The sequence below is a fragment of the Dermacentor variabilis genome, chromosome 6, assembly GCF_050947875.1.
Source record: "Dermacentor variabilis isolate Ectoservices chromosome 6, ASM5094787v1, whole genome shotgun sequence".
In the NCBI taxonomy this organism is placed as follows: Eukaryota; Metazoa; Arthropoda; class Arachnida; order Ixodida; family Ixodidae; genus Dermacentor; species Dermacentor variabilis.
The window spans coordinates 136079088-136087262 of NC_134573.1; the positions used below are offsets into that span (position 1 = coordinate 136079088).

The following is an 8175-nucleotide window of genomic DNA, read 5'->3' on the forward strand; positions in this document are numbered from 1 at the left end:
TGCAAATGCGCCGAGGCAAATACATAGTTATGCTTTGCCGCTCGTACACTCCCGTGCCTTCTTGCCGACTTCTAGTATCTCTTCTCCAAAATACGTGTGCCTCCCGTCAGATTAGCAGGCAGCCCTGGCGCCCACACTGCACCTCCGTATGTCTTCCTTCCCGCTCAAAACTTCTCCCCGTTTCACGCGTGCACGCTTCGACGGGATAACAGAAGCATTCCCGAAACTCGGAACGCGCCTTTAGCCGACAGAGCGCGACAGCCAGGGGAACCCTCTGTTTGATATGGGGCTCCTCTAAGTGTCTGGCTATTCTTTCATTTTCCGTCGTTCTCTTCCGCTCCTCCTTTCTCATTTGCTGGCAGTCGGCGCATAAGTACACAAAGACGCGTCTTGGTACACGGCGCTTCGTGTCCCTCTCTGTCGTTCCTTTTTTTCTCCCTCTTGTGTCCCGTGCGTCCCGGACACTTCTTCCCCGTACGCGGAACTCGAAATAACGCCCCTGCCTGGCACAGCTACTCTAAGCAAGGGTTAAAGGAAGGGGGAACGAGGGAATGGGCGATGCCTGTAGACGAGGAAGCAGTGCTGGTACCATGAGAGAGAGAGAGAAAGAGAGAGAGAGAGAGAGAACAGGGAGGTGGTTGGAGCGCAGGGCCGTGCCGTGCATCTGCCCAGGCGCATGCGCTCAGGTAGATGCGTGGACAAATATTTACTCAAGAGCGGCGCCTCTGTTTACACAATAAATCGATGTGTTATCATTAGCGGAGCAGGAATTCCTCCCCCCCCCTTCCCCGCGCCCTGTCCCTTCGCCGATCCCGTTCCCGGCGCTCTTCTTCGTTTCCCAACTTCCTCCTTTCCCTCTGTCCACACCGAAGACGACGTCGACAACGACGCGAGCGGCAAGGCGCCAGCGCGAAGGGCGGAAATTCGGGAAAGAGGGAGCGGCATTGCTGGTGAGGGATGCGCGGGAAGATAGGGAGAGAGTTGTTGAGAACGTGCTCCCGCGCTTTCAGGAAAGCTTGCCCCAATGCCGTGTTATTTCTATTCGTTCCTTCTTATTCTCTTTTTCTTTTTTTTTCGTTTCTGCGCTACGTTCCCTAGGCTAAAACGATCGGGAACCGCTTTCGGGAGTTCGCAGCAGCGGAATCGCATACATTCGCCGGGTCCCGATTTGGAGCGCGTCACGCCGAGTACACTCGAATACGGCGTCTGTGATACGGCGGTGCCATCTTTGGCATCACTAGCACGAGCACTATCTGTAGCCAAAGTATAAAAAAAGAAAGGTGTTTGCAACTTCTAAAAAAAAAGAACGCGACTTGGAAAACACGAATCCGGTGCTTCAGAGATCCCCTTCCTGCGCCGCAGTTGAACTAAGCTGAGCTCGCATCCTCCCCCAGCCCGCAAATGTATCGCGCGGACGCCTAGTGAAGTGGAGTAAGGGTCCTTTGCTCTCAGCAGAATTCATTCTCTTCTTAGGTTAGATAAAGAAATACAACATAATAAAACAACACAGAAAGAATCTCTTTGCTAAGATGCGAGTTTTTCCTCATTCTTTATTTATTTATTTATCCGTCTATCTATTTATTTATTTGTCTTTGTTTAGGTTTTTCCTATCACAGTTCCCTCGCGAACGGCATGCACATTATATAAAAAAAATCGTGAGCTATTCCACTATGTGAAGGTGAATGACCAGCGAAGCTGTTTAGCATACGACACAGAGGTGAGTGAGTGAGTGAGTGAGTGAGTGAGTGAGTGAGTGAGTGAGTGAGTGAGTGAGTGAGTGAGTGAACAAACTTTTATTTGGTCCAGCAAAACGCGATAATACGCGGTGACAAAGAATTTTCAAAAACCGGTATGGACTCATTTACCGTGATTTTTGTGTACATTCGCGTGGATGACGGGACCGCCGCCCCGAAGAGCCGGAAGAAACTAGACGCGCCTGACGATACGACAGGACCGCCACCACGGGAGAGCGGAAGGAATGGAAAGGATATGCGCAAGCGCTTGGAACGCCGACAAAGAGAGGACAGTGCGAACGTAGACAGTGCCGACGCGGGTCTGTTCTTATCAGCTAACTATCTGATGCGGATTGTATTTGGACCCCAGATATCAAGCTTACTTTTGAAAGTTGGGGGAGTGCTTGAAGCCTGCTTCATCTTCGCCGCGGGTCGGCCCGGTAATGCAATCTCTTCGGGATCGGCCCACCGTTCTTGGTTTACGGACATCGATCCGCTGGAAACTAGCCATATACAGTTTCGCTGTAAGAGTGCATTAGAAATGTTTGACACAAAAGCTTTATTGTTCATCTGTATTCTAAGTTTTCTCCAGGAGAACCTTAGAACCAGGAGTAAGATGAGTGGACCCCTCGACTTATAACCAAGTTTCTTGAGAACTTATTTCGCCAAAGGACAAGCATCGGGTTCTGCACATTCTGTTTTCCCTCCAGAGTGACACTACAATGGCAAGTTATACAGCTGACATCATGCAATCGATAGCATGGTTATAACGCGAACGCGCCGGTGCCCTGTGCCGCTTTGTGCCTCCCAACTTCAGCGTGTACGTCGCGAGCCCTATAGTCTCCACAGTCTCGGCGCTCAGAGTACGCCTCGGTACGGTTTTCACTTCACCGTCTCGTTATTACTCAAGACGCAATAAGTGTCCAGCCATAAGCCTTCCGGGACATGAGGTATAGATTCGGTGGCTTAAGGGCTATCAACCCGCCAAGTGGTGCCGGCGTCCCGCTTCAAGAATGAGCGTTCTGTCGCGTTCATTGTCAGGACGCGTGGCGCGAATGCTTGAAGTTCACATATAGGAAGGGCTGGCGGAACGCCGTGGTGTCGGAAACACTCGCGCCGCATGCGTCAAGCTAATGAACTCGCAGGACAGGTTAGTCTTGGGATGGCCAGAGCGCGGTGGCCGTGATGGAAGATCTCACGCTAGGAAACTTCCACGGACATCGTCTGCAACTGCTGAGTATAGTGTGTTCTGATGTAGCGGCATTTGAATCGGAATTAATTTGCCAACAATGTTCGTAAATGTAAAAGCTTGAAGTTCGCCTGTCCCCTACCTGCAAGGTCGCAAGTCGGTCTTAATTTATTTCTACATATATCTTTTCCTCACAGTTTTACCCGTGTGCTTCCAAAGAGACACCTTGTAATGTCGTGATTTATTCATCGCTCGATACAATGCTCCTTTTTTTTTCTTTTTTCTTGCAGTCATGCGACAGGTAGCTACTGTTTTGGTAATGCGCAATGTGACTGGCCGTTCGCTACTTGCTGACACATCGTGTTCTGAATGCGCTTATAGTATATTTCTACAGTATCTGCTTTCGTCCTACTGTCTTTGGCCAGCCGTTTCAAGGTATCGTATATAGTTAAATCGTACTTGTATAAACCGATCGCTGAGGCTGAGAACGTGCCAGTTGCCGTAAAAGGACGTGCCTTCTGTGTTGACGATGCGCCGGACGGCCCGCAATGCTCAGCGCCTGGAGCCACGAAAGCACAAGGAATGGGAAACCCGTATACACATTGAAAGGGCGGAGGACCGGCGAACGGGGGACTTTTGGGAGGAAACGCGCACATTTCCAGCAAAAAAAATTGTCTCCAGGGCAACAGCTGCCCACGTGCGGCTTTTCTTTGTTCTTTTTGTACCAAGCGCGGCGCAGAGCCGAGCGCAGAACGCGCGAGGGCGCGGCAGCGGGCGGTTTGAGGCTGAAGCCCGAGGCTTTCTCCTCCCACGGCGTCGTCGGGTTTCCTCTCGCGTACATTGTTTCGACCCTGCGTCCGGGATGCGTCTATTTTAGCGCCAGTCCCCGCGAGCCTGGTTCGTCGGCCTCCAACGCGGAATTCGTGCGTGCGTGCGTCGGTTGTGCGTGTTCCCTTTCCACGTGTGTGTACGCGCGTATTTGTGCGCTTGTACGCCTGCGCGGGTCTGTGCGCACGGGTGATTATATTCTTGCGTACTTAAATGTACTGCGTGTGCGTGCGTGTGTGCGCGATGCATCCTATGCATTCGGATCCCTCCGACGAGAGCCCGTAGCGGTGTAGGTGCTCTGGGTGGCACGATGCACGCGTCAGGCTTGATCTCAAGCTCTCGCGATGTCCCATGTACGTCACCCGGCTGGGAAGGCGTGGTGCCATTCCGTTCTCATCCTTCAGTTCTCCTTTGTTTTTCGCGGGACCTGCTTGTTTACCGGAATTTGTTGCTGGCATCAGTGACATGCCACCGCGGGCCGAGAGAAGCCCCGACATGAGCATAGAAACCTAGAATCTTTGGTGGCCTCCAACAATTGTTCCTCTTTGCACCATACCAAAGTGCATAGCGGAACAGTGTGTTTATGGTCTGATAGAGAGAGAGAGAGAGAGAGAGAGAGAGAGAGAGAGAGAGAGAGAGAGAGAGGGCTTGCCACACTGCACGATGCATTGACAGACGGAGGGATAGGTGCAGGGAAGGGTTACATAGATGAAAGGCGAGAAAAAAGAAACAAAGAAAGAAAGCTGACCGGTGGACCGCAAGAAAACGCAGTAATGCTCCCGATGAGTCCTGTTGATGTTGCGGAATCGTGTCTTCCGACAGAGGCCGGTCTTCCGACAGGTTCAGCAGAGCAAAAGAGTCACGCTGTCCGCAGACAGCAATTGTACACCGTAGGCACGTGACACAGAATATGACGGATATAATTGTTTCCTTGTCACCGCCCTGCGGTGTGGGTTACTTTCGTACTTTCGGCGTGGTGTTGTACTCGCATCTCGTTCCTTGTACGGCCACCACGTACTCTACCACGTATACCAAGTACTCCCTTGCCTCTGTTTATTTGCTTTTAAGGACCATTGCTACGCCAGTTAAGATTGTTTGGTTTGTTGGTACTCAGGTCACCTGGCTCAACCCACCAATGGGGATAGGCCACCAGTTCGGTTGTAGCAGGAAAAAAGAACAAAGAAACTAAAAAGGAATTTTGTGAACTATATAGAACTTGTTAAAGGGATATAATCGTGAGCGTTAATGCATAGTCGTAGTAAAGCTGCTTAATACACTGAACTATTGTATTATAAGTATTAAGGATTTATTAAAGAACAGATGCTACGAATACCATTAGTCAACTATGATAAAAGCGAGCGAAAGAAAATGTGAAAATTAGCGTGGCAGTCTCTGTTTTGCTTCTATAATTAAATATGGCCTCACACACGCCCTTGTTGCAGCAAGCTAGTACCGACACCCCTAGAGAGAGAGAGAGAGAAGGCCCAGCGCAAGCTGGCAATGAGAACGTAGCAGAATTCATTGCCCTTGAATTCTGTACCTGCGGCTGCAAAAAAGGAAATCTTCTATAACTGCATGTTCACTGCAATAATAACAATGAGGGGAATGAGCCAAATCCGACACATCTTCGAATAAAAAGTAAACTAGTACCGGGCAACGGCCGTCTGGTAAATGAAACTTCAAAATTGCTCAAGGCCTGTATCACATCTGAAGCGTGCAATGTTTTGAACTGCTGTTGAGGCAAATTTGCCATTTCTCGAGTCGGCGAGCACTGCAGCGAACTATGTACTTGCCAAAGGTCTGCCAACCACTCCGTGTTCACGAGCTCGGTTACAGCAGGTGAGCTTCACCACAACGCACCTGGGACACAAGCAACAGGTTGCCCGGCCTCGCTCGATTGTAAAAAAAAAAAAAAAAAAAAAAAAAAAAAAAAAAAAACCAAACAAACACGTACCTGCCCATTCGCGACAGGGTGACTTGAGAGAGAATTACAAAGAATGGCCCGATTGATAGGTCATTTATTCAGGGTGTCCCAGCTAACGTTAGCCAAGCTCTTAAAAAATAAAATATAGAATGTACGAGGACTCAATGAATGGTGTTCTGTGAGCAGTGACGTACCGCACCAGGACGATTTCTTTTTTCTTTTTCTCATAATTGAACTATCGATAATTAAATTAGGTTAATTAGCGAACTCTTTAATTACTGAATTGAGGGCGCGAATTCTGATAGAAAAGTAATAATTGTGTTTTAAAACACCCGATTCAGTTGTCTTCAGTGTGCCATGTCTTTATTAATTATTTTTTCCGTGTAGCAAAGAAAACGCGCGAAACATGAAAAATAGCCGCATGATTACGCGTCCGCGCGCCGCGACACCAGTGGTGCCAGGCGTTACTTGGAAGAACTAACGCTGCTCAGTCATGGCCTCCGAGATTTGCACGCACCGGCTGCGCGAATCTCGAAGGCCATGGCTCGATGCCTGGCTCGGATGTCGAGTGGCGAGACATCGGTATTGGCGTTGGTCACCGCGAATCGAGAGCTGCCTTTTTATGCGAGAAGCTGATTGCAGTGCGCAGCGGGATTGAGGAGGAGGGCAAGGACATCGAGCAGGGTTGATTCTTCGTAGTTAAACCTGGGACCTCTGGCGCGGATGCCGTAATCGTCTGGATATTTTTCATATTTCGCGTGTTTTCTATACAACGCGAAAAAAAAAAGGTAGTTACGCGAGACATAGCACACTGAAAACAGCCGAATCGGGTGTTTTCAAACACAGTTATTACTTTTCTATTAATATTTGCGCCCTCAATTCAGGGATTAAAGGTTTCGTAAATTAATACAATTTAATTATAGATAGTTCAATTCTGGAAAAAGGAATTCTCCCATTGCGCTACGTCACTGCTGCCAGAATACCACTTTGCGTCCTCGTATATCCTATATTTTTTATTTTTAAGAGCGTGGATAACGTTAGCTGGGTCATACCGTTTAAGAAACTGTGTTCTTCTTTGGTTCTTCTTTGGATGGTTTGGTTGTTTTTAATTGGTCTTCGGGTGGCGGTCACTACAGAAACCCATTGGCGTCGTAGTCGCAGGCGAAGGAAGGCCTACATTGAGCTTTACAGCGTGACACAGCGAAACTATATAGTGCAGTGCAGTGTCATGTAGTGACATATGTAGTCTTTTTGTCACATCCACTCCTAAAGACTTGGTGTTTGTCCCGTTATTTCAGTACAGGTTGGATGGATGGATGGATGGATGGATGGATGGATGGATGGATGGATGGATGGATGGATACAACTTTCTTGTACGCCCGGCAAGGTTTAACGCGACCCGGGCTCAGGTCTCCCACGGGGGAACGTCAAGGCCCTGCCTCAACGTTGTACATAAAACAAATGAACAATCGTTTTATTCCGAGCACAAAAAAAAAAAATCAGTAGCGATTTAGCCGGCGTTGCCAGATGAATGCGTTGGCATGACGTCGCGCACCTTCTTCGAGGTCCTGGATATACAATTTTAAACCGAGTTCCCCGCAATGCACAGCGTTTGTTTCAGGAGCTCACTCGACATACGGCCTGCCTCTTCGATGAGCAAAGTGAAGCTGACGGTGGTTGATCGGCTGACCGCATTGCGTGCTGTATATAGGGTGTGGCTGCGGTCAGTGTATTCGCCGTATGTTTTGCGGTATGCTCGGCGCGGTCGTAATATTAGTGCATGCGGTCAGTGCGGACCCTGTTCTAGGCTTTTATTCGCCAGCACATGACAAGCAGTGGTTATATCGAGAAGAAATGGGCCAGCGTCGACAGTTTAATAACTCGTGTTCTTTTTTTGGGGGGGGGGGACGGGGGGGACGGGGGGGGACGGGGGGGGAGGAGGTGGCGACGGTGGCGCGCCATGACATTGGTGCGCGCTGCTGATCTTGGACGCTCGCTATCGAAACAGCGATCAGAGAGTTACGATTAAGCGATAAAGGCTCAAACAAGACAAAACTGCGGGAACAACTGTATAAATGACTGGATCAGAGCGAAAAGAAAAAAAGTATCCTGCTAAAAGTAATAAACCTACTGCTAAACATGCATGGCAACAGTTGTGGAAACACTGACTCCATACTGTACGCTTGATTTGTTTAAAAATCTACGTTTACCGTGTTGTCCAAGCTTAGCCAGAACCACGACGCCTTAGAGTCTTCGGTCGACGTATGCCAGTTGTACATATTCAATTACAACTCGCCAAGAAGCGCTCCTCTATAGGGCGACATTGGACTCGGTCATGTTCTGAACAGCAATGGAAAAAAAAAAATTCTCGCAGTAACTGGACGATAATGTGACTTGTCTCCTGTACCTGACCTGATCGTATTACAAGCACGGGATGATGTCGGCACTCGAAACGCAACTGCCTCACTTTTCGTGTTCAGAGTGCCTTTCCCGTTAAAGTT

The 8175-nt window shown here is 49.0% G+C and overlaps 1 pseudogene; it reads left to right on the forward strand.

The window, feature by feature from the left end:
• Positions 1-2038: 2038 nt before the first annotated feature.
• Positions 2039-2207, forward strand: LOC142586434 (U2 spliceosomal RNA; annotated as a pseudogene).
• Positions 2208-8175: the final 5968 nt, after the last annotated feature.